The following is a 21,571-nucleotide window of genomic DNA, read 5'->3' on the forward strand; positions in this document are numbered from 1 at the left end:
GGAGAGAACAGTCGCTGGAGAAGGATGTCATGCTGGGTAAGGTGGAGGGTCAGAGAAAAAGAGGAAGACCCCCAACGAGATGGATCAGCCAGGTGACATCATTGATGGCGTCAAGTGTGGTGGCGGTAGTGAGGTTGGCCCAGGACTGGACATTGTTTCATTCTGCTGTGCATGGGGTTGCTATGAGTCGGTTCCAACTCGATGGCACCTGACAATAACATTGTAAATTGAATGAAGGCTTAAAGACAAGATAGTCAGTTTTACATTCAATAAATCATACATTTCATTTCATCTCAATGACTGAAATCCCTTCCTTATATCAACAGTTATTCCTCTTCCTCCCTGTGGTTCTTATTTCTATTCCATTCTTCTTCCCACCCATTCTGAATTTTGTCCTTTGGTTTTGCTATAAAATGGCCAACCCTCCATGGTGAGCATGCCTTATTAGTGTTGTTGTCCCCACTATGTATCTTTCTACCACTTGATGGAAAATCGGGCCTTGAGGCCAAGTGCACGTATGAATTTTAAAAATCTCATTTAAAAAATCAAAAGAATGACATCAATGAAAATGGTCAAGTAGGTAGATTCAAAAGCCCATCTCTCCATGGAACTGTGGAAAATATCACACAAAAACTTCCAGAGTCAACTATGGCAGAAGTCTGGAAAATAATCAAAGGTTTACAGCAACTAAGCAGATATTTACTTTAAAAAAGGCAATTTAGATGCAGTAGGAAAGCTTTATGGTGTTTTCCACGCTCCTTCTTATCCCCATCTAAAATTTTGTGGTTCCCTGGTCCCTGTTTTCATATAGAGAAGAGCAGACCTTTATCTTAAACAAGTGTACTTGTATGTTTAGACCTGTTTGGGGTACACCTAAAGAACTGACACAATCAGTTTGCCTCTGCTTCGCTTTTCTTGGAGCTTTCTTGGAGAAATAATATTTCTTAAAATCATTGCATGGTTAGTGAACAACTTGCTTTGACCTGAGGCAAAGATTACATCTCAGGAAAACAATATTTTCCTCAAATACAATGCGAGGTGAGTAGAGAATTTCTTTGGAAAATTAGTGCATTGGAAAGTACTGTGATATACTGGGAAATTTAGAAAGCTATATGCATCCCCTGAGCAAGATACAAACTCAGAAACATACTAAGAAGACCCTAAGCTTTCACCTCAGACTGATCTCTAGACTCTGTGCAAGGAAGAACTGCAGGATAAACAGTTTTAGATGGGTTAGCCATTTCCAAGTGAGGAAAAATTTAAATTAACATTAAAGGGCAAGTTCAAGTTGGCTGTAAGTCAGATATTCATAACCTAAGAACCTAAAGGACATTTTCAAGAAACAAATTACAGTATGCAATGAAAGAGGAAATGGCACATTCATTCAAAGGAGAAATTAATAGAAACTGCCCCTGAAGAAACACAAACAGTGGACTTAGTAGATAAAGACTTTAAATCAACTTTCTTAAATATGGTAAGAATGAGCCAAAGTAAATCATGGGGAAATAAATAAAAGAAGCCATGAGAGAGACTTCTTTTACAAACAAACATGGAATTTTTATAAACAAATATAAAATATATCTTGGTTCTTTTACAAAAAAAACATGAAATATCAATAAACAGAAATTTTAAAAAGGAATGAAACAGAAAATCTGGAGTTGAAAAGTAAATAACATAAAAGGGAAGTCCACAGAAAAGTTAACATAGCAGATTTGATCAGGCATAAAAAAAAAAAAATAAAAAAAAAGAAGCAGTTAACTGGAAGCTATATCAGTTGAAATTATTGAATTTGAGAAGAAGAAAAAAATAAAAGACAAATGAACAGAGCCTAATGAAACCCTGGAACAACATCAAGTGTGCTAAAATAGGCATAATGGGAGTCAGAGGAAGAGAGGGGAACATTGTTGTTAAGTGACTTTCATGTCTATTCCAACTCATAGCCACCTTGTATAAGATTTACAAGGAGCTACTGGTTCAATTCAAGAACCTTGCAGTTCAGTGCGTTAACCCAGAGTGCCACACCAGATCTCAGAGAGGAATGGGAAGACTTTTTTTTTTTTAAATTTTTGTTGAAAATTTCCTAAATTTGATTAAAGGTATTAATCTCTACATCCAGAGGTTAAACCAACTTTAAGTAGGAAAAACATAAAGAAGGTATCATCACTTAGATACATTATAATAAAACTTTTGAAAAGCAGAGAATCTTGACAGTAGCAAGAGAAGTGGTTGATCACATACAAGTTATGTACATTAAGATTAACAACTGATTTCTTTTCTAGAAATGAGATGAAACCATGTAGGTCAGAAAGCAGTGGGAAAAGTACTGAAAGAAAAACAATTATCTAAGAATTCTATATCCAGCAAAACGATCCTTCAAAAAATGAAGAAGACATTTATAAATTCTCTGCTAAACAAATGTGGAGGGAGTCCATAATTTGTAGACCAGTTCTACAACAAGTGATAAAGGGATAGCTATAGCGTTCTTCAGGCAGAGATGAAGGGACACTATTGAGGTAATTTAAGGCCATATAAAAAAATAAAGAACCCCAGAAAAGTAACAATACATCCTCTCCTCACTTATCAACATGGTTAATTTCCAAAGACCAAATCATTAAGTGAAAATTGTGCACAATGGAGGATGACCACATCAGATCAAATGAAGGTTGACTATATCATTACATTATTGACAAATTGAATCATTACATAACTGACAAATTACATCATTCTATAACTACCGAACAACTGAGAAGCATGGCCCAGAGAAGTTGACACTTAGTCTTAACCATCACAGCCAGCATTAATCTCACCTGCACCTTGGTGTTTGTTACTGTCAGACAGTGGAAGCTACAGTTCTATTCATACACTTTCCACTTAGTTGCATCTTTAAATTTAAAGTGGAAAGTTAATGTTTAGAAAAAGGTATTTCAAGCATATAATAAAAAAGAGCTGGCATGGCTACTTTAAATAGACTTTAAGCCAAATATTGCTGGAAGACATTGAAAGATATAATATATTGAAAAAAAAGGTCAATTCATTAAGAAGATACAAACACGCACACATCTGAAAACAGATCCTCTCTTTATACATGTGAACAAAAGTCAAGAGAATTGAAGGGAGCATGAGTTTACAATAATAGTTGGACATCTGAATACCCAACTTTTAATAATGGGCAGAAAAATTAGAAGCTCAGTAAGGAAATAGAGAACTTGAAAAATACTACAAGTCAACTATACCCAAGAGATCTTTACTGAACACTTCACGCTAAACCTATTTTTTTCAAGTGTACATGGAACATTCTCCAGAATAGACCTTATGTTAGGTCATAAAACCTGCCTCAATCAATTAAAAAATACTTAGATCATCTAATGTATCCTCTCTTATACTGTGGAATAAACTAGGAATGAATAATGGAAGGAAAACTGGAAATTTCACAAAATACATGGATATTTGAAAACACACTCTTCTCCAATCAACAAGTTAAAAAACAAATCACAAGGTAAATTAAAAAATTCATTGAGATGAATGAAAACAAAAACATAACAACTAGATTTATGGAATGCAGGGGAATCAGTGTCCAGAGGGAAATTTGTAGTGGTAAACCCCTACATTTTAAAAATATAAATCTCACAAATTAATAAACTAACTTTACACCTTGTTGCTGTTTTGTTATTAGTAGCCATCGAGTTGATCCCAGCTCGTGGTGACTGTTTCTTTGTAGAACAGAACTGTGTTCTATGAGGTCTTCAAGGCTGTGACCTTTCAGAAGCAGATTACCAAACATGTATTCTGAGGTTTGTTGAGTGGACTCATACCACCAATCATTAGGCTAGTAGAGGATTGCTTAACTGTTGTACCACCAGGGATCCCTTACACCGTAATGGACTATAAAAAATCAATGTGAACCCAAAGACAGCAGAAGGAAGCCAATAAAGATTAGAGGAGAGACAAATGAAATAGAAAAACATTATAGAAAATCAACAAAACCAAAAATTGATTCTTTGGAACGATCAGCAAACTTTCAAATTTTTTAACTAGACTGACTAAGAACAAAACCAAGAAACTCAATTACTAAAATCAGAAATGAAAACATGAATACTAATGCCAACCTTCCAGAAATAAAAAAGAATTATAGGAGAAGGAGTCCTGGTGTGGTGCTGTGGGTAAATGCGTCAGACTGCAAAGCCATCTGAACTGCAAGGTCAGCGGTTCAAGCTCACCATCCACTCCTCGGAAACCCTATACAGGTTCACTATGGGTCGGAATCAACTCAACGGCACTCAACAACAACAACAAACCATGAACAGTTGTATGTTCAAAGTAGATAAACTAAATTAAATGGAAAAAATTCTCAAAACACATAAACTATCAAATCTAACCAACCACAACAAAATCTGGAAAGACATGTAGCAATAAAGGGACTGAATCAGTAATCCAACCTTCCCAACCACAACCAAAAAGCACAGACCAGATGACTGCACTTGTGAATTATACCTTTATTTAAAGAAGAATTAACACCAAATTCTTCTCACTCTTTTGTCAGAAATAGAAGAGTAATCACTTCTTCACTCATTCCACAAACCCAAAATTAACTCTGATACCAATGTCAGACAAAAACATGCCAAGAAAAGAAAATTAGAACATTCTAATACTCCGTGTGATGCAAAAACTCAAACTACTAGCAGACTGTTTCCATGAGCATAATGAAAAAACTGCATACACCTGGACCACATGTGCTTTATCTCAGAATTGAAGGAGTGGTTCAAACAAAAGGTAATCTTTGTAATAGCCCTCATGAATAGAATGAGGAGAGAAACACCACATGACTTTCCCAGTTGATGCAGAAAAAACATTTTACACTAGTACCTTTGTTGATATAACAACAACAACAACAACAACAACAAAAAAAAAACACTTTAGTGATTAAAACTAGAAATGGAAAGGAACTCCCTCCATCTGGTAAAGGGAATTTTGTTGTTGTTGTTGTTAAGTGCCGTTGAGTCGGTTCCGACCCATAGCGACCCTGTACAGGGTTTCCGAGGGTGTAAATCCTTACGGGAGTAGAAAGCCTCATCTTTCTCCCACGGAGCGGCTGGTAGTTTCGAACCGCTGACCTTAAGGTTCGCAGCCCAATTCGTAACCACTACGCTACCAGAATTTACGTACACGCAATTGGTTGGTTGGTTGGTTGTGTGCTGTGGAGTTGCTTCTGACTCGTTGTGATCTGGGTAGGCTTTCAAAGGCTATAAATCTTCACAGGAGCAGAAAGCCTCATCTTTCTCCTGTGGAGCAGCTGATAGATTCAAATTGCTAAACTTGCAGTTGGCATCTCAACTAGTCATAACTCACTGTGCTACCAGGGGCCCTTTGTAATCACAAAGCTAAAACCATAATCACTGATGAAACACTGGAAACTTTCCCTGTAAGATCAGGAACCACCATTTTGTCTACCAGTTTGTTGCATCGCAATGGCTTGTCTGTTGCTGTGATGTTGGAAGTTATGTCATCTTTATTTGAAAAGCCAGCAGGGCCACCAATGGTGGACAAGTTTCAGCTGAGTTTGTAGACTAAGAGAGACTAGGAAGAAGAGACCAACTACTTCTGAATGTTTAACTATTGAAAACCAAAAGGAAGAAACAGAGGAAGGATTAGTAGTTGAAAAAGGTGGCCTTGGTGATAGAAATAATGCTTGAGATTGCATGATAAAATTTTGTAAGAGCGATGACTTATTCATTGAAAATACTTTAAAAATATATATATAAAAGATGACTATGCACATGAACCTCACCATATGAAACATGAGAAATCAAATTGACTAAATCTGTGGGAAGAGACAGTGGAAAAGCTCAATATCATCAGCCAAAACCAGGCCAGGGACACACTGGAACAGACCATCAATCATTCATATACAAGTTCAGGCTGAAGCTGCAGAAAATAAAAACAAGTCCAGAAGAGGCAAAATATGACCTTGAACATATCCCATCTGAATATGATGGATTTGATACATTAGACACAATTGACTAAAGACCAGAAGAGCTGTGGGCTGACATCAAGAACATCATACAGAACGAAAGCAAAAGAAGACGTTTAAGTAGACAAGAAAGAAGAAAATGATCAAAACAGATGTTAGAAGAGACAGTAACTTTCCAGCATAGAGACACAAAAGCGAAAGGAAGAAATGATAAAAAAATAAATAAAAAAAAAAGGGCAGCTCAAGAAGACAAAGTCAACTATTATAATGAAATGTACAAAGATATTTAGTTGGGAAACCAAGGGAAGAACAAGCTCATCATTTTTCAAGCTAAAAGAACTGAAGAAAAATTCAAGTCTCAATTTCAATGTTGAAGGATTCCTTGGGCAAAATATTAAATGATGTAGAAAGCATCAAAAGAACATAGATGAAAGGAATACACAGTCACTGCACCAAAAAGAAATGGTCAATATTTAACAACTACAAAAGGTATGATCAAAGAGTCAATAATAATGAAAGAGGTCAAGGTGCCCTGCAGGCATAGGGAAAGAACAAGGCTACTGGTATTGAGGGAATACAAATAAAATCTTTCAACAAAGCCATGCAACACTGGGGACACTTACTCATCTATGCCAAGAAATTTGGACTGAAAGAGAACCACATTTGTTCCCATTCCAAAGAGAGGTGACTCAACGGAATTTGGAAATCATTGAGCAGAATATCACATGCAAGTAAAGTTTTGATAATGATAACTCAAAAATTGCTGTAACAGTGCATCAACAGGGAACTGCAGAGGTGCAAGCCAGATTCAGACGACAACATGGAACGATGTATATCATTGCTGATTGTAGAGATCGTCCAGCGTTAAGGAATCTGGATTTGACAAAGCCATGGACAAGAGTAAGTTTCAGTCTTGCTGGCAAGGAAGTGAAAAGACTTTTATCCTGCAGTTGCAAATCTTTTTATGTGTACAAAGCACAGTGATAACTTCTGTGACTTGTGTTAAGCTAATTAAACAAGAGCAGGGGAGAATATGCGAAAATAAAAGAACATTCCTTCCGGGTGGGAGTGGAGTTAAAGGGACACACTGACCTCACACACACACACAAAAAAAAAACAATGTGTTTTTCTTTAAGTTTAACTCACCTGGGTCCAGAGCAGTTTCCTAGGAGTGAGAACACTTCCTTGTTAACCCTATGTCTATGCATGCACACCAGCCTTTCCTTGTATGTAAGGTTAACCAACGAACACACGCCTCAACCTGGCCAGTATGTTGGTTTACAAACGTTCCATACATTCACGCAGTTTTTTCACCCCTTTCTTCTTTCTTTCCATAAGTATCTCTACAGCTGATATCAATGGACCTTGACTGAAAGCAGAGAATGACCATTGCTTTATTGACTATGCAAAGGCTTTTGATTGTGTGGATCATGGCAAGCTATGGATAACACAGGGAAAAATGGGTTATTTCAGAACACTTAACTATGCTCTTGAGGAACCTGTACGTAGACCAAGAGGCAATCTTTCAAACAGAACAAGGGAACACTCAATGCACATAAATTGAACCTCATCAAAATTAAAAAAAGAAAAGAAAAGAAAAAAAAGTTCACTAAAGGGTAGTATAAAAGAAAAATAGCCCTACAAAATAGGAAAAGTATTTGAAAATCATGTATTTGATAAGGATTCAGCATATATTACTACTTTTACAACTCAGCAACAAATAGACAATTTTAAAAATTAGCAAAGAAAATGAACAGATATTTCTCTAAAGAAGTATGCAAATGACCATAAACCACATGAAGCGTCACTCAGTATCGTTAGCCATCACTGCTGCTGCATGCTGTCACGTCAGTTCCGAATCCTAGTGACCCTATATAGAGTGTGCCAAGTCTATAGATCCTCATCTTTCTCCTGGGGAGCAGCTGGTGGATTCTTACTGCTGACCTGGAAGTTAGCAGCTCAACAGGTATGCACTCTACTACCAGGGTTTCTTTCCCTAGCCACTGGGGAAATACAAATCAAAACCACAATGAGGCATTGCTTCACATCCACTAAAATAGCTATTATTTTTAAAATGGTAAATAACAAATATTGGAAACAATATGGGGAAACTGGAATCCTCATTCATTGATCGTGGAGGTGTGAAATGATGTGTCCACAGTGGAAAATACTTCAGTATAAGTCAAGCATGCGCAATTCTACCCAGAGGTGCATAGCCAAAATCATTAAAAATTAGTCAAATAAGACGTAGAAGCAACTTTTTGGCTCCTCCAATTTCTGTCTCGTTCTACTGCTTGCTGCCTCCTCTTCAGCTTCCACCATGTCCATCAGGGTAACCCAGAAATCCTACAAGGTGTCCACCTCTGGCCCCCGGGCCTTCAGCAGCCGTTCTTACTCAAGCGGACCTGTCTCCCGAATCAGCTCCTCCTCGTCCTTCTCCTGAGTGGGCAGCAGCAGTAGCAGCTACCGGGGCGGCCTGGGCGCTAGCATGGGTCTGTCCGGGAGCTATAGCGGGGTAGGAGGTATGGGGGGCATCATGGCCGTCACGGTGAACCAGAGCCTGCTGAACCCCGTTAAGCGGGAAATGGACCCCAACTTCCAGGCCGTACGCACCCAGGAAAAGGAGCAGATCAAGACGCTGAACAACACGTTTGCCTCCTTCATCGACAAGGTGCGGTTCCTAGAGCAGCAGAACAAGATGCTGGAGACTAAGTGGAGCCTTCTGCAGTAGCAGAAGACCTCGAGGAGCAACATGGACAACATGTTTGAGAGCTACATCAACAACCTGAGGCGGCAGCTGGACATGCTGAGTCAGGAGAAGTTGAAGTTGGAGGCAGAGCTGGGCAACATGCAGGGGCTGGTGGAGGACGTCAAGAATAAGTACGAGGATGAGATCAATAAGCGAACAGATATGGAGAATGATTTTGTCCTCATCAAGAAGGATGTGGATGAAGCTTATATGAACAAGGTAGAGCTGGAGTACCGCCTGGAAGGGCTGACCGATGAGATGAACTTTCTCCGGCAGCTGAATGCTGAGGAGCTTCGTGAAATGCAGGCCCAGATTTCAGACACATCTGTGGTGCTATCCATGGACAATAACCGTTCCCTGGACATGGACAGCAGCATTGCTAAGGTCAAGGCCCAGTATGAGGAGCTCGCCAACCGAAGCCGGGCTGAGGCCGAAAGCATATACCAGATCAAGTATGAGGAGCTGCAGACACTGGCTGGCAAGCATGGGGGTGAAGTTCATCGTACAAAGACTGAGATTTCTGAGATGAACCGAACTATCAGCCGGATCCAGGCTGAGATTGATGCCCTCAAAGGCCAGAGAGCTTCTCTTGGAGGCTGCCATTGCTGATGCTGAGCAGCGTGGAGAGCTGGCCATTAAGGATGCCAACAACAAGGTGATGGAGCTGGAGGCTGCCCTGCGTCGAGCCAAGCAGGACATGACGCAGCAACTGCGGGAGTACCAGGAGCTGATGAACATCAAGCTGGCCTTGGATATCGAGATCGCCACCTACCGCAAGCTGCTGGAGGGCGAGGAGAGCCGGCTGGAGTCTGGGATGCAGAACATGAGTATTCATACAAAGACCACCAGTGGCTACTCTGGTGCGCTGAGCTCGACCTACGGGGGTCTCACAAGCCCCAGTGCCAACTATGGCCTGAGCTCCTTCCAGTCCAGCTTCGGCTCTGGCGGGGGTTCCAGCTCCTTTAGTCGCACCAGCTCCACCAAGGCTGTGGTTATAAAGAAGATCGAGACCCGTGACGGGAAGCTGGTGTCCGAATCTTCTGATGTCTTGCCCAAGTGAATGGCCACTGTGGTCCTCCCAGCCCATACCTGCCCCTGACCTCCTTGAAGCTTTTGGGAGAAGGAGCTGTACAGGGGCACTAGAGGCTTGGCCCAGATCTCAACCTACCCTGGGGAGTCTACTGCTTGGGTACCCTCTTTTGTCCATGACCCCAATGAAAGCAAATTGTCTTTTCCAAAATAAAATTTGAGCCAATCCAAAAAAAAAAAAAAATTAGTCAAATAAATCAACTTATACATGAATGTTCATTAAAGTACTATTCACAATAGGCAAAAGTTACAAACAGAATGTTCAATAACTAATGAAGGAATAAAGAAAATATGATATATATGCAATTGGCTATTATTCAGATGTAAAAGGAATGAAGTGCTGATATATAGTTCGAAACTACCAATCGTTCCATGGGAGAAAAAGATGAGGCTTTCTGATCCCATGAAGATTTACAGTCTCGGAAACTCTGTACAGGGTCGCTATGAGTCGGAACGTAAAATGGCACACCACCACCACCACCACGTATACTGATACATATGTAAATGAACCACAAAAATATTATGTTAAATGAAAGATACTAGTCATCACAGATCACATATTATTACAATTACATTCATACGAAATGTCCAGCATAACGAGAGCAAGCCGATTGCTGCTTGCTAGGGGCTGGGCAAAGGCTGAATGCATGCTGACTGCCTAGTGGGTAGGGGATTTTCTCTCATGGTGATAAAAATGCTTTGGTGGTGATTGCACAGCATTGTGCATGTTCTGAATGTCACAAATTGTATACTTTAAAATGATTAATTTTATGTATGTGAATATCATTCCAGTTTTATTTTTTAAAAGACTGGGCTATACAACCTTTTCTTTCTTTTTTTTCCTGGAAGAAATCCAGGGTTGTCTTTTCTCCTTTTTTATCACAATTTTATAAATTACAGCCTGTGCCAATAAAAATTTATCCAGATGGCCAGTTCCTCACATTACATTTAATTCCATGCAGAGAATGTGCCTTTGTTTCCAAAGGACCTCTTCTTTACCACAGAGTCTATTCTTATGGCAACTCCGTGCATTTGGGGATGAAATTAAAGAACAAAACAGAACACTTAACAATGTAAATTCCTTCCGCATATTCCAATTTCTTTGTACATAAGCAACATTACCAAAGGTCTTTTAAAATACATTAATATCGACAACATCTATTTGGCAAAGCACCCAGCCTGGACAAGGCCAGATATTGTATCATTTTTACTTTCTCTAATATATTCAGAAAAAACTCTAGCCACAGAGACAGTTTGGCAGAATGATTAAAAGTCCAGACATGAAACTGGGTTTCAATTTTAGTGCCACAATCTTTTAGCTTTGTGACTTTGAAGACTTACTTGACCTCTGTTTCCCAGTTTATTCATCTGTAAAATGTGAACTATAATAACACTTACCACACAGAGATACTGTAAGGACTAAGTGATTTAATGTCTGAAGAACATCTGGATTTGTTGTTAGCTGATTTCAAATCCTGGCAACCCTATAAAGCATAGTGAAAACGTAAAATTATAGCCTGTTGTTGATGTTACTATTAATATTAGACTAGGCTGTACTTGATGGAATCTTGTATTTTGTTATTAGTTTACTTCTTAAATTTATTAGAAAGAAAATCATCTTTGTATACATCAGGGGGATTCTAAAAGTTCATGGAAAAATGGATTTAAAATGTAATGGACTATTTCCGTAAAGTTTGAGGCCCCTCACACTTTAGGTTGTTGTTAGTTGTCATTGCTTTACATAAGTTTCAAGGTTGTGACCTTTTGGAACAGGCCACCAACTGTCTCCCAAGTTGTCTCTAGGCCAGTTTGAACTTTCAGCTAGCAGTTAAGCACTTGACCATTTGCAGCATTGACATTGTGGGTTAATGCGTTGGACTGCAAAGCTAGTTTGAACTTCAAGGTCAGTGGCTCGAGCTCACCAACCGCTCCTTGTAAACCCTATACAGAGTCGCTATGGGTCAGAACCTACTCAGGGGCATTTAACAACAGCAATAGTACTTATAACGTAGTCCGGGTATGGCTCTGCGGGATAATGCACTGGACCACAAAGTTGGTTTGAACTGCAAGGTCAGCAGTTCAAATTCACCAGCTGCTCCTCAGAAACCCTGTATAGGGTCGCTGTGAATTGGAACCGACTTGAGGTCACATAACAACAACAACAACAACACAACAAGAATTTAAAAATAGTTTACATACTGATTCTATTAATCAATGATTAAAATAAAAATCATTTGATTAATATTTCAAAATAGTTTATAGTAGAAAAGGCAGTTTTGATCATATGCCACTGAAAGATATAGGTGTCCCTCAAGCTCTAATATCCCAGGGTTGTTTTGAAAACAAAAACAGTTGTTTTCAAGCAACTTATTTCAAGATTTAATGAGAGATCCCTGATGCTGCTTCTTATTTCTGGTAAAGACAATATTGTTTTACCCACACTAAATTTCAGTATACATTTTCTTGGTCTGTTTCTGTAACTAATTTAAAAGAAATAGAATTGACAATCAATTTCTTTAATTTGGAACCTGCCTATACATATTTGAAACTACAAATGAGTTTTTCTTTGCAGACTGTAGAATAACAGAGATCCAGAATGGATTACTTAGGTAAAATTCTAAAAGACCCGGAGACCCTTGCTGATTGGGCAGAGAGGGCAGTAAGCCTTATGCAAATCCTCTACTATCTACTAGCTTCAGGGACCACTGCTCAGGCAGTTAAAGAATGCATTGTTCTTTAACATGGGCAGTTGAGTTTTCCTGTTTTGCATAATGCAGACTGCACTTCTAATCTAATCACACACTTGGGTCAGGTTAACTGCAAATTTACCACCTCATAAAAGAAGATCCCCCCAAAAGATTTGAGTGCATATGTTGACATTGGGGAAGTATCAGCATTTCTCACATGTGCTACATGCTTGAGAGCAGATACAGTTATAAACATACGTTAATATATCATCACACATGTCTAAGTAACTTTTTTTTTTTTTTACAGTTTCATTTAGATGAACTATATTGACTTTAAACCCTTCCAAAGAACAGAAATACTTCATTAAGGTCTATGAGCCAAAATATACTACTTTCATTTATTAATAATGTATACATAAAAGTGAGCACCTGATGGTACACACATGGACTTGTATCATTTTGAGGAGAGTCATGCTCCAGGTATCCTTTGGACATGGTCCTAGAAAAATGTCTTTCATGACTGTGTGATAGTTTATGTAAAAATCATGAATGTTTATAAACTAGAAGGAAATATGTTTTCAAGATCTTTGCAGAAATTAAATGTATTTTAAATTGGAATATTTTAATTTAAAATGCATTTGGCTATTCAGCTCTATGATACAAAATAGCCTAACAAGTTATTGCAACTGAACCAAAATATTAAAATGGAAACGTTGAAAAGAACTTATGTGTAAATCTGTTGCCATTGAGGCATTGCAAATCATAGTTACTATTTGGACAGCTTGTTGTTACTTGTAGACACTTCAGTTCTGATGCACAGTGACCTTACGCACAACGGAACGAAACACTGCCCTGTCCTGTGCTGTCCTCACCATTTTTGTTACATTTGAGCCCATAGTTGCTGCTATTATGTCTAATCTATCTTGTTTGGTGTCTTCCTCTTTTTCACTGACCTGCTTTACCAAGCATGATGTCCTTCTCCAGGGGCTATTCCCCTCATCATAATATGTCTAAAGTATGAGAGGGTCCTGCTTCTAAGGAGTATTCGGCTGCACTTCTTCTAAAACAGTTTGGTTTATTCTTCTGACAGCCCATGGTACTTTCAATATTCTTCTCCAACACCAAAATTTAAGTGCATCGATTCTTCTGTGATGTTCTTTATTCATTGTTCAATTTTCAGAAGCATATGAGGCATTTGAAAATACCATGGCTTTGATCAGGCACAACTTAATCCTCAAAGTGACCTGTTTGTTCTTTAATACTTTCAAGAGGTTTTCTGCAACAGATTTTCCTAACCCAATATATATATATATATATATATATATATATATATATATATATATTGCTTGATTTCTTGACTGCTGCTTCCATGAGCCCTGATTATGGAGCCAAGCAAAATGGAATCTTTGACAATTTTATCCTTTATTCATTTATCATGATGTTATTTATTGGTCCAGTTGTGAGGATATTTGTTTTCTTTACATTGAGGTATAATCCACACTGAAGGTTGTAGTCTTTGGCTTCATCATTAAGTACTTCAAGTCCTTTTCACTTCAGCAAGCAAGGTTATTTCATCTACATATGGTAGGTTGCTAATGAGTCTTCCTTCAATCCTTATGCTACATTCTTCTTCATATAATCCAGCTTCTTGGTTTATGTGTTCATCATACATACTGAATAAGTATGATGAAATGGTACAACCCTGGGACACACAATTTCTGATTTTAAACCATTCGGTATCCCATGTTCTGTTCAAATGACTGTCTATTGGTCCATGTACAGGTTCCTCATGAGAACAATCAAGTTCTGAAATACCCATTCTTCCCAATGTTATCCATAGTTTATTATAACCCACACAACTCTTCATAGTCAATAAAGCACAAGTAAACATCGTTCTGGTATTTTCTGCTTTCAGTCAACATTCATCTGATGTCAGCAATGATATCCCTCATGTCATGTCCTCTTCCGAATGTAGCTTGAATTTCTGGCAGCTCTCTGTCAATGCAGTGCTGCAACCATTTTTGAATTATCAAAAGGTTGAACTCTCACAAAGTTAGTAGATCAAACGAACCAGCTGCTCCTGAGAAACTCTGCTGAGTTGCTAAGAGTTAGATCAACTGGATGACACTGAGCCACAACAAACAACAGTATATTTCATTGGTTTCAACTATAATTTTTTTAAAGCTTTTATTGTGAATTGAGTGACAGTTTACATTGGAGAACATCAGTTTTGCACTCATCCGATCATATTTCATTTAATTACAATAATTACAATTCCATCCATGCATCACCATTCAACAGTATTTGCTTCTATTCCCTCTGTGGCTTTTTGTTGTTGTTTTGTTTTGATGTACACAAACACACTCAGGATATATAATCATTTAAACAACCAAAGAGCACATTCTGCAAGCCTGCCTCTTGATCACCAGCACACAGCCCTTCTCTTTTCATGAGTTTAGAGTCCTCAGCTACTCAATCTCGCCATGTTGCCATCTCTTCCTCCATCTCTGGTGTCGCTGCTTCTCTGGATAGGTTCCCACATTCCATTCCTGCTCTTCTCCCTTAATGGTGCTAGGGTTCTCTGTTCCTGGAATGTAAGATTAACAACTCCCCCCTTTGTGTTACAAAACTTCTGCCTTTACAATTGTGACAATCACAGTTAATCATGATCACAATTACTCACTATTGAATCATAAGAATTTTATCTGCATCTCTTCACCAGACCCATCTAGACAAGATGAAAACTATTCAGTGGCGACTCTACCTTTCCCTGCACACTATGAAACTAATCCCCCTCTTGAAAACTTGTAAGCCAGCCACTTATGCCTTTATAGCACCTCCATTTTAGGTAGCCAATGTCTAAGTTGCCCAAGCCTAGCAACCCTGTGTGCAGAGGGGATATATTTGATCCTTGATGTGAAGACTACTTCCCTCTCAGTTGGTATTTTGAGCTACTACATCCATAAGTATAGGTCAAGTTCATCAAACTGTAGCAAATTACACTTGTTTTCTTTATCAAATTTCTTTATCTTCCTCTACTCGAGTTCTGATCATCAAGCCATCGAAGCTAGGTCAAATGGGTACTGTCTGCAGTAACCAAATTGGGTGTTCTTGTGTGTCTCCCCTCACTTCATATCATCAGTTATAATTTTACAGGCCATTAGTGTGTTGTAACATTCCTTGAGAGTAAAATTTTCTCTTGGAAAATTTTACTATGAAATGGGAGTGGTGGCTCTAGAAACTAAGTACTTAAACCAAAAGATTGGTGGCTCAAGCCCACCAGCTTCTCCATGGGAGAAAGATGAGAATTTCTGCTCCTGCAAAGATTTACAACTATATACATACAAGATATATATATATTGGAACACTATATAGAGTCGCTATGAGTCAGAACTGACTCCAAGGCCTTTAGCAACAACAGCATACTCTAAAAGACTTTATATTATAAGGGATGTACACACAAACACACCTTCTTTAAGCTCCATTTTTGATGCATTTTTATTTGTCTCCCTGTTGTTCTGTGCCATCGAGTCTGTTTTGACTCATAGCAAATTTGATGGGGTTTCCGAGAAGCAGCTGGTGAGTTTTAACCAAAGACCTTGCGGTTCATTGGAAATATTCCCTATAACCAAAAAGTTCAGACAACAATTTTGCACAAGCTCAATTAAAGGGTATCTCCTAATGCATACCAATTAAATGTCACATGTTGGGTTGTTAGTTAGTTAGTTTGTTTTACCATTGAAAGAGACATTAATGAAATGGCTACCTTCATAGTTTTAATGAAACAAAAGTAAAATGATATTAGATTTGATGTTCTAATGTACCAGCTGTGTACCAGCTGCAGATTTTTATATTCCTGGCATATACTCCAGTGTTTAGCAGTTTCTAATTTGTGAATATTTCTAAAACCACATCAGGAGCCCAGTAGACTACATTATGATAGTAGCTACATCTTCTCTAGATAAAGGGCTACTCTTCATCTCTGAAGTTGGATATTTGTTGTTACATCTGGATAATGGGTAGAGAGTGGATAAAGCAAGAAAGGCTTGATTAATTTCTCTTAAAAGTACAGAGACAGCTCCTAGGAGAAAGTACTCAGTCTAGAATGGCTAGATTTGTTGTTGTTAAGTGCCACTGAGTCAGTTCCAAAACATAGAGACCATGCATAGAGTTTTCTAGGAGTCACTAGTGGGATTGAACCACTGACCATGTGGTTAGCAATTCAGTGTTTATGCTACAATGCCACACCAGGACTTCTAGATAGAGGACTGGATAAAGAGGAGCCAACATTGTCTGAGTTTGGGAAGCTTATGAGATGAGAGATTCAGAGCAAGTTCTGTGCTTAATAATACACTTGAAGTCTTGTCCTTCAGTGTTATGATTGAAATCCTGATTGGCACCACTGTATGTTATGTATTTTAGTTTCTATATTTTTCCTATCTCTTCACTTTAATATCTGTTATTTCTTTAGAAAGTGCATGTTGCTGAAGGTACAAGGTAGCCCAATTTTACTTTGTTCTCACTAACATGAAAAATTATTGTCTGAATCTTATAAACCCACTGTAGTGGAGAGAGATGTGTACAAATAAGAGTTTAACAAGAATTCTAATCATAAACAGTGAAAAATGTGTATTAAACTTGGGGAACAGTAGTGGTTCTAATGCTGTTAAAGCTTAGATTTCCTGGGTAATAAAGACCAGGTCTGTCTGAACTGCAAGGTCACAGGTTCAAGCTTACTAGATGCTCCTAGGACACCCTAGGTCACTATGGCTTGGAACTGACTAGACAACGGTTAACAACAACAACAAAACTTGGAATAGTAACCTGGGTCAGACTAAGAGGTCTTTGGATGCCATGCAAAGGAATTTCAACTTGCATTTATAAGAGGATGGTATAAGGAAGAAATAATAGCTCCTTCTTTTTCAAATGGATCTACAATGTGGAAATTGAACTTCTGAAATGAATAGTAATGTAAATGAAAGAGGGAAAAATCAACATAGGAAGAAATAGAACTTATCATGTGCACACATGCCAGGAACTCTATTAAGCGCTTTGTATCCAATGTACCCTTTATATTGATGCAGTACGGGGAATGGTCTTCATTGTATGAATGAGACCACTCTGATCCATAGAGGGTAGAGACTGGCACAGAAGGAAAGAGTCTCGACTTGGCTTATCTTGAATGTGTTTTTTGCTAACACATATTTTGCTAATATAGGGTTTCCTTGGTGCTCCAGTTGAGTATCAACTTGGCTTATCTTGAATGTGTTTTTTGCTAACACATATTTTACTAATATAGGGTTTCCTTGGTGCTTCAGTTGAGTAGCAGGGTTTTTTTTGTTTTGTTTTGTTTTGTTTTTAAATAAAAGACAGAGAAAGAGAGGATGGTAACCCAAGAAGACCAACAAAGTTTCTTAACATTAAAAGGAAAATTAGGGAACTTCCAGTTGTACTTTTCTCTATTCCTCCCACTGAAACCTAGGAATTCCAAATACAACAAGCATATGAAGACTCTAATTGGGGAGAGAAAAAGGAAGACTGTCTCGGGACCTCAGCACAGTAGTGAGTTCTTGGGGTTATGTATCTTGGACAGGTTGTTGGGGGAGGCCACAACCTGGAAAACCCAGTGGACATGGCTGAAAGAACCCCAAGACAATCATGGTCTCTCTCCAGGAACAGGGAAGCATAACAAGACAGAACCCATTAAGATAATAAATGCTGTACTCTGATTCTTCACCACAGAAAAGCTGCTGTACCACCTCAACCAATTAAAAACGGAGGGAGGCCATAGGCTTAGGCTTGAACCCCCACTGAGGTGATGTCCGAAAACACTGATTGGGGGCTAGGTCTTTTTCCATGCCTGGTGATAACAGGTCCTTGTCCTCCTTCCCTGTATGACAGTGGATATGTTTTGGGGGGTCTGCCCTTGTACACCCACCCATCAGGGTGATGTCTTCTCCCTTGGGATGATGTCAGAGGAGGTTTAGTGGAAAGTCAGGACTTCCACCAAAGGCCATCATTAAGGAGGACACCTCCTCTGATGACATCAGCAGAGCCCACAGAGAGAAGCCACAATGAGGAACCCCTGTCCCTCCCAGACAGAGTAATATTAGGAGGCGCTTCATGAGGAACCTTGATTTCTGTCCCCCTAGCCCTGCTAAAGCCATATTAGAGGAGGCCTGCTTTCAAAATAGTTCATGTTTCAATCAAAAATTTATTTATTATAGCAAGAACCAGGAAAATCTCTACTTAAACTAGAACTGACAACAAATCCAAGAAAGAGACACAGATGTTAGAATGATCTGACAAGAATTTTAGAGCAGCCATCATAAAAATGAAGTTAAGCAATTACTCAAACACTTGAAACGAATGAAAACATAGACTATCTCAAAGCAATAGAAAGTCTTAGCAAAAAAAAGAGAAAATAAAAAGAACCAAATGGAAATTTTCAAACTGAGAAAACAATCATTACCATAATAAAGGGTTTATTAGTATTATATTTTGTGTCAGCATTGTTGTTGTTAAGCACCATCAAGTCTGTTCTGACACATAGTGATCCTGTATAGGATTTCCCAGGGGCGAGTCATGAGCTTGAATCTCCGACCATGCAGTTCAAACCAACCTTGTGATCCAGTGAATTATCCTGCAGCAGCACACTAGTTCTCCTTGTATCTCCTTGTACCTTTTTTGTATTAATGGCAAAAATATGCAAACTAAAATTTGCTGTTTGTTTTAGTTATCTAGGGCTACTGTAATGGAAATATCACACGTAGATGGCTTTAACAAACAAAAATTTATTCTCTCACCATTTTGTAGGCTAGAAGTTCAAATTCAGAGTGCCACCTCTAGGGAAAGCTCCTTGTCTTCTTTCCGCATCTCTAAACCCAGGATTCCTAAGATATTTCTGTGTGTCTTTGCATCAATTTTCCTACAGAGCTGAGTTCTTCACCGTACAGGTTCAAAGGATGCGCTCGACTCCAGGTTTTTCTTTCTTGTTGGTAGTAAATCCTTCTCGCTCTGCTCACTTCTTTCTCCTTTTACATCTCAACAGAGATTGGTTCAAGATACAATCTACTCCTGCAGATTGCATCCAGCTTCCTTAGCATCATAGAAATGAGGACTAATGCATTAGATAATTACAACAAATCAGGGCTGATCACATCAGATCACATCCTGGCATTGATTATATTAGATCAACTGTTATAGAGGTGATAACTACATCTTAACTGTGAAGCCGTTGAGATTCCTGATCATCGAAATTGATGCATAATCTTAACTATCATTTTAACCATTTTCACAGATACAGTCCAGTGACAATAATCACACTACAATGTTGGGCAATCTTCACCAATATTTTGCTTCCCAGACTTTTTCATCATCCCAAACAGGAACTCTGTAATCAGTAGGCAATAACTCCCCATCCCCTCCCTGCCAGCCCCTGGTAACCTCAGATCTACTTTCTGTCTGTGCACTTGTCTGTTCTAGATACTCTATGTAAATGAGATCATGCAATATCTGTATGACTTATTTCAATCAGCATAATGCCTGCAGGTTCATTTATCATAGTGCGTAACAGAACTTCATTGCTTTTTAAGGCAAAATAATTCTTCACTGGTCAATTTTTTCCTGTCTATATGTTTGAGAGTAATATAATGTATGTAATACAATGTATATACCAAATTTTGTTTATTCATTTATCTGTCGGTAAACATTTGGATTGTTTCTGTCCTTAAACTATTGTTAATATACTGCAGTGAACATGGGTGTAAAATGCTGTTGTTGTTAAGTGTCTCAGAGCAACTGGTAGACCCAAACTACGTACCTGGTGGTTCACAGTCCAGTGCTTATCCTACAGAGCCACCACACTCCCATTGGTGTAGAACAGACCTTTTGAAATGAAAAACTCATGAATATTTAATTTGTGCTGGTTACTGTATAAAGAAGGCCATAGAAGAATTGATGCATTTGAGTTATGGAGTTGGAAGAGAATATTAAAAACTCAGCAGACCGCCAAAAGAAACAAATCTGTGTTGGAAGAAGTAGAGACAGAATGGCCCTTAGAATCCAGGATGGCCAGACTTTGTCTCTCATACTTCAGACATGTTATCAGCACAAATCATCCCTGAAGAAGGACATCATGCTTGCTAAAGTAATGCGACAGTGAAAAAGAGGAAGAAATCCAACAACCTGGATTGGCACAGTGGTGACAGCAATGGGCTCGAGCACAGCAACGATTGTGAGGTTGGCACAGGGCCAGGCACTGCTCTGTTCTGTTGGTCATAGGGTCGCAATGAGCTAGCTGGTACCGACTCAACAGCGCCTAACAGTAAAAAAGGCCATTGTATCAAGTCCTTGAATGGATTAGCTCATTTAGTTTAAACAAAAGTTCTTACCAGGGTACTGCTATTATCACCAATTTCTAGATGAGGAAATGAAAAACCAGAGGCTGAGTAGCTTGCCTAAGGTTATAGAACTTTAATCTAGTTTGTTCTAGTTCTTAAAGTCTGTGCTCATAAGCAGTAAAACTAATGCCTAATTTAAGCAGTAATTGTCTTCTAACCTCCTAATTAGCCATTTCTGGGAGTTCATAATATCTAGGAAGATTTCACAGGCTGAATTGCTCCAGAGAAATGTAAATCTAGAATCAAACTTATTGCCCCAAACTCCTTGAACTTTTTCAGTTCTAGAGATTTGGTTTCTTTTAATTCTTATGAAACATTTATTTTTTAATATTTATTATACTCACTAATTTTTCTAGTACTTAGTTGAAATGCTAACTAAATGAAAATGAACAAAAAAATAGTCAGAATCAGAAAAAAATATACCCATATATATCTTGTGTGACCTCATTTTATAGCCACAGGAATTTTAAAAAAGAAATGCACCCTGAGACCTTATCATATATGTACTTACTGGTCGATTCTTTCCCATCTGTATGGTTGAGAGCAATATAATAGAAATTGTCTCACATCTTCAGTAGATCATAGAAAACTATGAATAGATCCTCCTTCCAGCTCTATATTGAAATCTGTTTCATTTACACTTGATCTTAATCTTCATAAGAAGTAAGATCAGCAA

General features: G+C 38.4%; 2 pseudogenes; both read left to right on the forward strand.

Annotated features, from left to right (window-relative positions):
• LOC102839594 overlaps positions 1-21,571 on the forward strand; it is a 223,903-nt pseudogene that overhangs the window by 193,550 nt on the left and 8,782 nt on the right.
• Positions 8,274-9,777, forward strand: LOC102826272 (annotated as a pseudogene).

This window comes from Chrysochloris asiatica, unplaced genomic scaffold (assembly GCF_000296735.1).
Source record: "Chrysochloris asiatica unplaced genomic scaffold, ChrAsi1.0 scaffold00122, whole genome shotgun sequence".
In the NCBI taxonomy this organism is placed as follows: Eukaryota; Metazoa; Chordata; class Mammalia; order Afrosoricida; family Chrysochloridae; genus Chrysochloris; species Chrysochloris asiatica.